This window comes from Procambarus clarkii, unplaced genomic scaffold (assembly GCF_040958095.1).
Source record: "Procambarus clarkii isolate CNS0578487 unplaced genomic scaffold, FALCON_Pclarkii_2.0 HiC_scaffold_307, whole genome shotgun sequence".
Taxonomy (NCBI): Eukaryota; Metazoa; Arthropoda; class Malacostraca; order Decapoda; family Cambaridae; genus Procambarus; species Procambarus clarkii.
In genome coordinates, this window is record NW_027189340.1 from 32,509 (window position 1) to 42,917 (window position 10,409).

The following is a 10,409-nucleotide window of genomic DNA, read 5'->3' on the forward strand; positions in this document are numbered from 1 at the left end:
GGACGAGTTGCCAGGTTGCAGCTTCTGTACCGTGCCGGCACATAAATAGGTTCGGCTCAAGCGGCGGCAGCATCATTCCCCCGTGACTGTCTGAGCGTCTCTCATCACCTTGGTTATCTCATCATCATCATCATGGTAGAAGCAAAGCCTACCAAGAAGGCTGCGGCTGCTGCTGCTGTGGTGGCCACCACCAGGAAACCTCGCGTCCAGGTTGCTCACCCGAAAACTAGTCAAATGGTTCTAGCCGCGGTCGCAGCACTCAAAGACCGTAAGGGCTCGTCTCTACAAGCAATCAAGAAGTACGTTGTTGCCAACAACAAAGTCGAGGCTGCCAAGATCGCCATTTACATCCGAAGATTTCTCAAGAAAGCAGTGGCTGACGGCATTCTTGTTCAGACCAAGGGAAGTGGAGCTAGTGGATCATTCAAGCTGGCCGTAGCAGAGAAGAGGGCCGTTCTAACTCCCAAGAAAGCCACCACAACCAAGAAACCATCTACAGCAGCAAAGAAGGCCGTGGTAACTCCCAAGAAAGCCGCCACAAGCAACAAACCACCTACAGCCTTGAAAAAGAAGCAGCAGCAGCAGCAGCTTGTTGTTGGGAACAAAAAGCCCAAAATAAAGAGAGCTTCAAAATCTCCCAAACCACCCAAGGCAAAGAAAGCTGTCAAGAAAACAACAAAGGCAAAATAAACGACGACATGCAAGCAGCATGAATACACATGACAATAAACATCCAGGCCTCCCCCCTCAGTGGAGGGGCCTCATATGATTCCAAAAAGAGTTTAGTTTTGTAGACAAATAAATCATTACTTTTGGGGTAGATTTACTCTGTATATTATATATATATATATATATATATATATATATATATATATATATATATATATATATATATATATATATATATATATATATATATATATATATATATATATATATATATATATATACACATATACATGGGTGAGGTGATATGGTACCAAAGTTTTGGGTGAGGTGATTGACATTTACACAAGATAAAACACGAACCAATGGGAATAAAAACATAAGAATGGAAGTAACTGCAGAAGGCCTATTGGCCCATAACACAAGCACTTCCTCTTGATGCTTCTATATTGGTTCGGAGTCTTGAAGCTATAATATATATATATATATATATATATATATATATATATATATATATATATATATATATATATATATATATATATATATATATATATATATATATATATATATATATATGCACACAAAACTAAATAGTCTTGTTAGACAAATTGCCCCTATTAGAGGCAAGTTGACTAACAAGCCGAATGACTGCAATTGTTTTGAATTTGAGTTAAATCTAACATAGAAATGTAATCAAACCTAACCTAACCTATGCTAACCCAAGCTAAGCTAACCTAACCTAACCTAAGCTAACCCAAGCTAAGCTAAGCTAACCTAACCTAACCTAAGCTAAGCTAACCTAACCTAACCTAACCCAGCAATTCATGATCTTAATATAATACTGTTAATTGGATAAACCAATTTGGAAAGAAATGTTCGAAAATAACAAAATTAACTGTGCTTGTTAGGAAAATTGGGCCTTGCATACTTGTCCCAATAGTGTGGTTCTCGCTTTTAGGTACGACATAAACGTATACCTAAGTTGAGAGAGAAAAAGATTCGCACTCAAACATGCATATCGATTGCCAGTCCTGAATTCTGGGTAGATATTCGTGTCCTCCCTTTTCATTTACCATCATTTGGATACTATCAAAACAGCTCTGAGAAGGATAAAATGAATAAAACGGGTAGCTCACTCATGTAAAAAGGAAGAGTTGGGAAAGATCTCTCTCTCTCTCTCTCTCCCTCACCCCCCCCCCCCCCACCACCACCAATGATCCTGCTCTGCTAGTATATAACGGAACAAACCTTCCCCCCCCCCCCACCCCTCCCTCCCCAATCAGAGTCCCTTTAAGCATGCGAGGATAAAAAATAGATTTCATAAGACCCAATGTGCTAGCTGATATCAAAACAATTTATGTTATCGTCTATTAAGCCCTTCAGTAAAAAAGTATAGGGACCTAATTAGGTCCCGTTTTGAGGTGGTGGTGGGTGGAATCGATGGATTAGCCAAGCTCTTATCCGCCGAATCCGTAGAGGGTACGACCCTGGCGCTTCAGAGCGTACACCACGTCCATGGCAGTGACGGTCTTCCTCTTGGCGTGTTCCGTGTAGGTTACAGCATCACGGATGACGTTCTCGAGGAACACCTTCAGGACGCCACGGGTCTCTTCGTAGATGAGACCCGAAATACGCTTCACGCCGCCACGACGAGCTAAGCGACGAATAGCGGGCTTGGTGATGCCCTGGATGTTGTCACGTAGCACCTTACGATGACGCTTGGCGCCACCCTTTCCGAGTCCCTTGCCTCCCTTGCCGCGTCCAGTCATGGTGTTGAAGTTGTGTGAATAATAATAAAATTTCGGCACGATTTCCCCAGACTATATCCCGTCAAGCGGACGTACTTGTAGCATGGCAACTCCTAACTCCTGCCTGTCCTTACTTTATGCTTGTACTCGAGCAGAAACACGGCTTTCTCACAACGCTTTCAAAACTGCAGTTGCCTACTCGTCTGTTTCACGTCTCTGTGAAATGACTTTTGCACAAATCCAAAAAATAGAGCAAAATCAGCGATAATAGTGTTTGAGGTGAGCTGCCTGTTGGCTGCAGCCAGAGGAAGGAGGGGAGGGGCAACGGGGTGACGTAGGCGAGTCGAGCAGCCAATGGCGCTCGAGCAAGCGCCTCGAGACGGCGTATATAAGCAAAAATTTTTCGGCGCCGGCCATCACAAACCACAGTTGTTCACCATGGCTCGCACCAAGCAGACTGCTCGCAAGTCCACGGGAGGCAAGGCTCCTCGTAAGCAGCTGGCCACCAAGGCAGCACGCAAGTCTGCTCCTGCCACAGGGGGCGTGAAGAAGCCTCACCGTTACAGGCCCGGAACGGTCGCCCTGCGTGAGATCCGTCGTTACCAGAAGAGCACAGAGTTGCTCATCAGGAAACTTCCCTTCCAGCGTCTGGTGCGCGAGATTGCCCAGGACTTCAAGACCGATCTTCGCTTCCAGTCGTCTGCCGTCATGGCTTTACAGGAGGCATCCGAGGCTTACCTGGTCGGTCTCTTCGAGGACACTAACCTCTGTGCCATCCACGCCAAGCGTGTCACCATCATGCCAAAGGACATTCAGCTTGCTCGCCGTATCCGTGGAGAGCGTGCATAAGCTAAAACGACCACCCTAGTATACACCAAACTCGGCCCTTCTCAGGGCCAAAATATCCTTCTAAGGAGATTTCAGACATTCCTAGCATCAGTCATATGAATTAACCTTCATCTATACATATAATAAATAAATAAATACAATAATTTAGGTGTCATACATACACTGTACACGTGATATCAATAAATCAAGTCATTTGTAGTACAACCTGTCCTCTTACAAACAAAATGCCGTCGCTTTTCATTCTTATGCACTGCCAAGGATCCTCCCCCCCCCCCCCCCCCTCCAAAAAAAAAAAAAAAAAAATTGTCATACTGTACTAGAAATAAAAGCAGCTTGTATAAGTGACATACTGTCCTGTCCTGTTTTATTCTGTTTTTGGTCCTCTGGCTTAATCTGTTAAGTTAGGAGATGACATTTTAAATTAACCGTTTTCTTGACATTTTCAAACCTTAAGAGGGTGGCCTGCATAGTAATCCTAATGTGGAACATAACAATGAATCTCTAATCTCTAGAAAAAAGATACCGAGTGTTTATATGTGTGTTGAGAGAGAGAGAGAGAGAGAGAGAGAGAGAGAGAGAGAGAGAGAGAGAGAGAGAGAGAGAGAGAGAGAGAGAGAGAGAGAGAGAGAGAGAGAGAGAGAGAGAGAGAGAGACATGCAGAGACAGAGACAGAGACAGACAGACAGACAGACAGACAGACAGACAGACAGACAGACAGACAGACAGACAGACAGAGACTGAGAGAGAGAAACACACACAGACAGTTTCATAAATATTCTCATTTTATAGCTATTTGCTTTCAGTGACAGAGGTTTTTGTTATAATAGTATTGGTGTCTAACACTCACAATCTCTTTAGAAATTAAAGTGTGGCTCCAATGGAGCCGAGTTTGTTGGTTTGAGGCCAAGCCACCACCACAGGGCAGTAAGTAAGCCGTTTACTTGGAGGAGGTGTACTTGGTGACGGCCTTAGTGCCCTCAGAGACGGCGTGCTTGGCCAGTTCTCCGGGCAACAGGAGCCTTACAGCCGTCTGGATCTCCCGACTGGTAATGGTGGAACGCTTGTTGTAGTGGGCCAGGCGAGAAGCCTCGGCGGCGATGCGCTCGAAGATGTCGTTCACGAACGAGTTCATGATCGACATGGCTTTGGAAGAGATACCAGTGTCGGGGTGGACCTGCTTCAGCACTTTGTAGATGTAGATGCTGTAGCTCTCCTTCCTCCTGCGCTTCTTTTTCTTATCGCCCTTGGCAATGGCCTTCTGGGCCTTTCCGGCCTTCTTGGCAGCCTTTCCAGATGCCTTGGGTGGCATGATGATGCTCGTGCTGGCTGGCGTTGCGATACAATAATGAACTTTTGCGCGAGTCGAGCTTTCCTTTTATATCCCGCTCGCGACTCAGCTCAGAGCGGGTCGCGTGGCGGAGCGCGCTGATTGGTCAGTGGCGGACTCCCTTGATCCTGAGCGGGGTATATAACACGAAGCTCGATCTGCGGGCCGGCATAAAACACCACAAACCCACAACAGCAGCAGCAATGTCAGGACGCGGCAAGGGAGGCAAAGTGAAGGGCAAGTCAAAGTCTCGCTCCAGCAGGGCCGGACTTCAGTTCCCCGTGGGCAGAATTCACCGTCTGCTGCGTAAAGGCAACTACGCCGAACGCGTCGGTGCTGGCGCTCCTGTCTACCTGGCAGCCGTCATGGAATACCTCGCTGCCGAAGTTCTGGAGCTCGCCGGTAACGCCGCACGTGACAACAAGAAGACCCGTATCATCCCACGTCACTTGCAGTTGGCCATCCGCAACGACGAAGAACTCAACAAACTTCTGTCTGGCGTAACCATTGCACAGGGAGGTGTTCTTCCAAACATTCAGGCAGTTCTTTTGCCAAAGAAGACAGAGAAGAAGTAAGCACTTCTGCCACCCACCACGACAAATACCATAACCAGGCTCCATCCGGAGCCACACACACTTTAATAGAGAGATTCAAGTAGACAATCAACTTTCAAACATTAATAATAACATTTATATTGATTTCATGTGAAATGTGTACATAACAAACAAACAAAACAAAATTATAGGGGATATTCAGCATCACTTGGAATATTAACCAATCATATAAATCCAATATATATTTTATATTTTACTTTAAGCGAGGAATTCATATTCTATCAATTTTTAATCATACAAATGAACAAAAGCAATTCTTCACTAGACGTAATGAATGAATAAATGATCAAGGTTTTAATGTGTTTCATGAATATATATATATATATATATATATATATATATATATATATATATATATATATATATATATATATATATATATATATATATATATAATATAATATAATATAATATATTATAATACTTGTGAACCAGAATATGTTTGAGCAGCAGCGATCGTGCCATTGGCCGAAGTGCAACAATTCAAATAATTTAAAGGGCCTGCTCGGGTATATAAGAGAGGCTGGGAGACTGGGGCCGGTGGTGGGTGATGGGTGATGAGTGATGGTGTGGTGTGGTGTGGTGTTGTTAAGAGTTGATTTACGGCCAGCCAGCCAGCTGCAGCCAAGGCAGGGCAGGGCAAGGCAAGGCAAGGCAAGGCAAGGCAATAACAGGACAGGACAGGCAAGGCAAGGCAAGGCAAGGCAAGGCAAGCAGGCGGGCGGGCGGGCGGGCGGGCGGGCGGGCGGGCGGGCAGCCAGCCAGCCAGCCAGCCACTCCCACTTTGTATTTATATGCATTCAATTTATATTCAAACATTATATATGTTAAGGGCCTAGTTTTAGTGTTTATTTTAAAAATGACAAACATCGAGTCGTTTTACCAGTCCTTTAGCGTTAACGGTGATGCATTTTAAAACTGAACAGAAATCACCTTTTCTGGATATATCAAATATCGAATCCGCTTAATGTGCCTACAATTCAATCATTCAAAAAATACATAATTTACATCATGCCTTTTCATAGAACAGACAATAAGATTTGAGACAATAAGAACTTTAGTTTTATAACTAAAGTTGCACAATTATACCAACTCTATGGTGGCTGGGTGGTAAGGTGTGTGGCTGGTGTTTTGGAAGTCGCGAGTTCAAACGACCCAATGGGAGTACTTTTTTTTTTTTTATGCCATACAATCTTCCTAGTACTATTATGTAGGTGTGTGTGTGTGTGTTTTTATTCATTCTTTGGTTTTATAGATGACATACATATTGACTCCTTTTACCGGTCCTTAATTAGGCTCTGGGGAAGCAATGGTGGTGGTGGTGGTGCATTTAAAACTAAACCAAAAATCACCAGTTCTGGACGCGTCAAATATCATATCCGCTTAATGTGTCTACAACCTAATTACTTAAAACTACACTATTTAATTCATTCATATCATGTGCATATTGGTCATTATGCTCATACAACCGACATAACAATTTATTTTCATTATTAGAATCATACATTTCATCAAGTAATACAGATACAAAGAGATTTTCTTTCTGAGAAGACCGTTAGTATTGGCTGGCTGGCAGGCAGGCAGGCATTTGAGGGTTATTATTTCGCCTGTTGATTGGGGGGAGGGTTGATGTGTTAGGGGGTTTTCGGTTAGGTGTGGTGGTGGTGATTGGTGGTGATTGGTGGTGGTGGTGATTGGTGGTGAGTAGTGGTGGTGGTGGTGGTGGTGGTGGTGGTAGTGGTGGTAGTAGGTGGGAGGGGGGGGGGGGGAAGGGGAATGATGGTCTGTGGATTCCTTCTCCGTACCCCCTTACATATAAGCAAAAACATGCCTTCCTGTGGGTATAGAAACATTAACACAAATTATATCAGTAACTGATATTGTAGCCTTTTAAACAGAAAAGATTTGTACATACAAATACTTTTAAATTATCATTTATTTGTGGAAATGGCATTTACGTCATTAAATTGATACCTCAGCATCAAGTGTCCTGCAGTGGTCCAGTGGTAAAGTGTATATAAGTGATGCGTATTCTTGGAGTTGCGAGTTCAAACCCGGATTAAGCTATATATATATATATATATATATAATATATATATATATATATATATATATATATATATATATATATATATATATATATATATATATATATATATATATATATATATATATATTTTGTTTTGTTTTGGTTGTTTGTTTTTGTATAAAGCCTCACACACTATATTAAGCGAGTTTGTTTTAAACATGACATACATATTAATTCATTTTACCAGGCCTTATTCCACACAACTCCGTGAATTTCCCGTGGAGCCAGCCAGCCAGCCAGCCAGCCAGCCATTCAAACAAAAACAAACGAAACAAAACAAAACAAAACAAAAAACATTATTGCCAACAGCATTTGGTGTTCCCAGGCGGTCACCCATCCAAGTACTAACCAAACCCAACGTTGCTTAACTTCGCTGATCGGACGAGAAGCGGTGTTCTCAACGTGGTATGGCCGTTGGCATGAGACTGCCTACACATTGTGGCTAATAACCAACTCTTTTTAGTCATCACGGCAGGATACGGACCTTCTTGTGGTGTCTTAATGGTAATTGTATCCTAACATATTTTTGTCTCCTTGGCATGGATATTTAACATCGTTTATTCAGTCTTGGGTTTATGTTCTTTCGCCATTTACAGACATTTTACATCTACCTACTTCCTCAGCCTACCCTGCCAATTTCTAATGAATTTGTGGATTTTCTTTTGTAATACATACATGTGTGTGCTCATCTGCTCTTCAGTTTTTATGATATTTGTCTCATCTGTCCTGCTTTATGATACTTTTACAAAGAACATGAACAAATGCTTCTATTTTAGAGAAGATATGGGATCCAGGTTTCGGAGCCGTAAAACCAACCGTCGTGATTGGTGGACGAGTTGCCAGGTTGCAGCTTCTGTACCGTGCCGGCACATAAATAGGTTCGGCTCAAGCGGCGGCAGCATCATTCCCCCGTGACTGTCTGAGCGTCTCTCATCACCTTGGTTATCTCATCATCATCATCATGGTAGAAGCAAAGCCTACCAAGAAGGCTGCGGCTGCTGCTGCTGTGGTGGCCACCACCAGGAAACCTCGCGTCCAGGTTGCTCACCCGAAAACTAGTCAAATGGTTCTAGCCGCGGTCGCAGCACTCAAAGACCGTAAGGGCTCGTCTCTACAAGCAATCAAGAAGTACGTTGTTGCCAACAACAAAGTCGAGGCTGCCAAGATCGCCATTTACATCCGAAGATTTCTCAAGAAAGCAGTGGCTGACGGCATTCTTGTTCAGACCAAGGGAAGTGGAGCTAGTGGATCATTCAAGCTGGCCGTAGCAGAGAAGAGGGCCGTTCTAACTCCCAAGAAAGCCACCACAACCAAGAAACCATCTACAGCAGCAAAGAAGGCCGTGGTAACTCCCAAGAAAGCCGCCACAAGCAACAAACCACCTACAGCCTTGAAAAAGAAGCAGCAGCAGCAGCAGCTTGTTGTTGGGAACAAAAAGCCCAAAATAAAGAGAGCTTCAAAATCTCCCAAACCACCCAAGGCAAAGAAAGCTGTCAAGAAAACAACAAAGGCAAAATAAACGACGACATGCAAGCAGCATGAATACACATGACAATAAACATCCAGGCCTCCCCCCTCAGTGGAGGGGCCTCATATGATTCCAAAAAGAGTTTAGTTTTGTAGACAAATAAATCATTACTTTTGGGGTAGATTTACTCTGTATATTATATATATATATATATATATATATATATATATATATATATATATATATATATATATATATATATATATATATATATATATATATATATATATATATATATATATATATATATATACACATATACATGGGTGAGGTGATATGGTACCAAAGTTTTGGGTGAGGTGATTGACATTTACACAAGATAAAACACGAACCAATGGGAATAAAAACATAAGAATGGAAGTAACTGCAGAAGGCCTATTGGCCCATAACACAAGCACTTCCTCTTGATGCTTCTATATTGGTTCGGAGTCTTGAAGCTATAATATATATATATATATATATATATATATATATATATATATATATATATATATATATATATATATATATATATATATATATATATATATATATATATATATATATATATATGCACACAAAACTAAATAGTCTTGTTAGACAAATTGCCCCTATTAGAGGCAAGTTGACTAACAAGCCGAATGACTGCAATTGTTTTGAATTTGAGTTAAATCTAACATAGAAATGTAATCAAACCTAACCTAACCTATGCTAACCCAAGCTAAGCTAACCTAACCTAACCTAAGCTAACCCAAGCTAAGCTAAGCTAACCTAACCTAACCTAAGCTAAGCTAACCTAACCTAACCTAACCCAGCAATTCATGATCTTAATATAATACTGTTAATTGGATAAACCAATTTGGAAAGAAATGTTCGAAAATAACAAAATTAACTGTGCTTGTTAGGAAAATTGGGCCTTGCATACTTGTCCCAATAGTGTGGTTCTCGCTTTTAGGTACGACATAAACGTATACCTAAGTTGAGAGAGAAAAAGATTCGCACTCAAACATGCATATCGATTGCCAGTCCTGAATTCTGGGTAGATATTCGTGTCCTCCCTTTTCATTTACCATCATTTGGATACTATCAAAACAGCTCTGAGAAGGATAAAATGAATAAAACGGGTAGCTCACTCATGTAAAAAGGAAGAGTTGGGAAAGATCTCTCTCTCTCTCTCTCTCCCTCACCCCCCCCCCCCCCACCACCACCAATGATCCTGCTCTGCTAGTATATAACGGAACAAACCTTCCCCCCCCCCCCACCCCTCCCTCCCCAATCAGAGTCCCTTTAAGCATGCGAGGATAAAAAATAGATTTCATAAGACCCAATGTGCTAGCTGATATCAAAACAATTTATGTTATCGTCTATTAAGCCCTTCAGTAAAAAAGTATAGGGACCTAATTAGGTCCCGTTTTGAGGTGGTGGTGGGTGGAATCGATGGATTAGCCAAGCTCTTATCCGCCGAATCCGTAGAGGGTACGACCCTGGCGCTTCAGAGCGTACACCACGTCCATGGCAGTGACGGTCTTCCTCTTGGCGTGTTCCGTGTAGGTTACAGCATCACGGATGACGTTCTCGAGGAACACCTTCAGGACGCCACGGGTCT

At 42.4% G+C, this 10,409-nt stretch overlaps 1 non-coding gene across 1 annotated transcript; it reads right to left on the reverse strand.

Moving 5' to 3' along the window:
- Positions 1–7,596: 7,596 nt before the first annotated feature.
- Positions 7,597–7,715, reverse strand: LOC138361324 (5S ribosomal RNA). The gene has a single exon (XR_011226917.1). It is a non-coding gene; the product is annotated as a 5S ribosomal RNA (ribosomal RNA).
- Between the last annotated feature and the right edge of the window lie 2,694 nt (positions 7,716–10,409).